The 2,945-nt window shown below is 40.4% G+C and overlaps 1 non-coding gene across 1 annotated transcript; it reads left to right on the plus strand.

Annotated features, from left to right (window-relative positions):
- The first annotated feature begins 2,217 nt into the window (after positions 1-2,217).
- On the plus strand, positions 2,218-2,289 carry TRNAY-GUA (transfer RNA tyrosine (anticodon GUA)). Its single transcript has one exon. It is a non-coding gene; the product is annotated as a tRNA-Tyr (tRNA).
- Positions 2,290-2,945: the final 656 nt, after the last annotated feature.

Here is a 2,945-nt window from a genome sequence, read left to right on the forward strand (position 1 = left end):
TAACTCCACTCATGTCAGGGTTTGCTGCCAAATGTAATTGGGTCATGTTGGACCATAAATAAGTTACGAACTCTTGGTTTTCAGAGAATTTGGACTTCCAAATTGTGGGTAAGGGATTGTAGACCTTTATCAAATGAGATGCAGGTAAATGGGTCATTAGAACTCAGGGGAGAGATGACAGGTGAGACACTACTCAAGTCTAGCTAGACCTAGAGACCAACTCCCATGGCTTGTCAGGAAGCCCCAGACCTTCCTGCACTAATGAGACCACAAACATTCTTTGTGCTGAAGCAGATGGAAGACCTGTGGTACAAAACTGTGAGCATCCTTTCTCAACATCTCTCTTAAGAACAGCACTGCCCTCTTTATCCTGTTGCTCCAGCCTGCCTGGCGGCTTCCTGAACACATGGTCTCTCTGGCCATATTTTCACAGTGGAAAATAGCATTTTCAGAACTGGCTGTCCCTAGTTTTCATATGACATTTTTTCCTCTCTGTTGTTTCTGTGACAGTTGGCACACGTGTCTCATGCTTCATTTCTGAGATGGGTTTAAAAAACCTTGGCCAAAGAGCCAGGCTTCATTAGCATCCTCTTCCATTTGTTTGCTTGAAAGCCAGTAGCAAGCACACACACAAAAATAACAATATGTTTGAGATTCCCAGAACATGCTTGAAATCTTCTCTGGTCCTTTGCTGTATTAATTTTTCATGCAGGAATGATACATGACACTAGAAAATGATTATTCTTGAAATAGAGATTAAAGTAGTGGCTGATTTCCTGTAAAGATAAGTGTCCTTCATTTTCCCAGACCCCCTCCCAAGGCCCTGGGAGGATCATAACAATATTCTAATCATGATACCCTCTAATTTGTCTTCAAGAGGGGCCTTGAAATTTTATAACTCTCAGACCTATCTAAACTTGCATTTGTCCTTATTTTACACCAATATAAAAGTGTGTCTCAAGGCCTTAGAGAGTTAACTCTGGCTTTGCCATTTTCCAGTGTTGAGAGTAACTTACCTATTTCTCAGAAATGCTAATTCCCCATCTGTTAAGTGGGTATATACACTCTTGATATCATAGGGTGCTTGGGAGGACAAGAGTGGTCGTGTCCATATAACAACAGAAAAAATGTTCCTAAATCTCTTTGTTTCCTTGAGGATTATTTTCATCTGCAGTAAGAACACCTCAAGAAATGGGGTCTATTTTTCTCATTTAACAAGAAATCTGGAAAGAGTCTCAGAGATGTCATGGGAACTTAGACTCATTGTTTCTTTCTCTTCAGCCTTCTTTAGTGTGGACTCCATCTTCATTGCATTCCAGGAAGAAAAAAAAAAAAAAAAAGAGGAAAGACACATAAATATACAATTTGAGTCAATCTCTTTATATAAGGAAAATTATAGTATTTCCAAAATGTCATTGTGTAGGGATAGAGTTAATTTGAAGCTAATCTGTGTATCTTGGGGATGCCCAGAACCATACTTACCCTTGATCAAGAAAGGGATAAAATGCACTTGCTAGTGATTTCTAATGCTCTGCTTAAAATTCAAAACTCCTCAGGAGGCAGCTTATCCCCACTTTATCTACACTGTTAATTGAAAAGGGAAACTGATAATCTGTACCTGGTTTACCTGGTTATAGCCTGGTTTTGGTTACTTGAACAGTGAGGTAGAAAAGAGCCCTCAGTAAACCTGTACCTTAGTCGCAGACTTTTTCTGTTTTGTTCATTATTGTTTGCCTAGTCCCTAGCATGATGTCTGGCACACAATAGCTAGTCAGTAAATATTTGTTGAATGAATCAATGTTTGCAAATATTTAGCTTCTCAAGAATTAGACTCCATGGCTTATCCATGCAAAAAGCCACACAACTGAAGTTGTAAGCAAACATTTCTTGGGAGATTATGGTCAGAGTAAAGGAGAAGACTCAGCTCGGCTGTGCCAGATATTGGAAGGGGGTGTGGTTTTATTTCAGAGTGTTCTCTGGCAGAGATGATCTGAATACCACTAAGGCCAAAGTCTTGGGGACTTTGGGGAAAAAAACAGTGTCAACAGCTATTACACTTCCCTTTCACCTTTTAACTTGATAACACACAACCTCATGTCTTTGTGACAATGTCAAAGCTGTTTTCATTTACTCATGATTACTACTGACTTTAATTCCAACCTCAAGCTTCCCCTGTAGTTTGTCTGTGAAGGACAGCTTCCTCTGATATCTTGGGCTTCCCAGGTGGCTCAGAGGTTAAAGCGTCTGCCTGTAATGCAGGAGACCTGGGTTCGATCCCTGGGTTGGGAAGATCCCCTGAAGAAGGAAACGGCAACCCACTCCAGTATTACCCTGCAAATAGTCAAGATTAATCCAGCTGAAATAGTTGACTAGGCTGGGATTTTCTGTCTCCTCCTCTGCTATAGATTTTAGGGCTTTTACTAAGATGGTGACTTTCAAAGGAAAGAGACCCATTTTCTAGTTGACAAGTAATAAAGTTATCCTTAAGAACGTTAACATGGGTCTTCTGGGCCCCTTGCTATTTCTATGGTGTTCCATGTGTCTTATAGAACCATTCAGAGACAGACGCAAAGACAAATCTATGGTATGTCCCCAGTTGACACCACTATCACTAGACTACAAGGGCTATGAAAGAGTGTCTAAATTGCCAGTCATATAATATGTGGAAGGCTTTTTATCTCTGAGAAGCAGATAGCTGAGACTCATCAATAAAATTCCATGGTCAGTTTTATTTTCCTACCAGGAAGAATATTGACATCATCATCATAAGCCCCAGAGAAACCTGGTTGTATCAAGGACAAACAGCCAGACACTGTGAAGTATGTCACAAAAGTAATAATAACCACGCACAGAGATCAAGCAGGATGCAAATCTCCTCATTCATCTCTGCAAAGAAGACCATGAAAGTAATGAGGTGGGAACAGACCCATATGACACTCTCTCTC

This window comes from Capricornis sumatraensis, chromosome 10 (genome assembly GCF_032405125.1).
Source record: "Capricornis sumatraensis isolate serow.1 chromosome 10, serow.2, whole genome shotgun sequence".
Taxonomy (NCBI): Eukaryota; Metazoa; Chordata; class Mammalia; order Artiodactyla; family Bovidae; genus Capricornis; species Capricornis sumatraensis.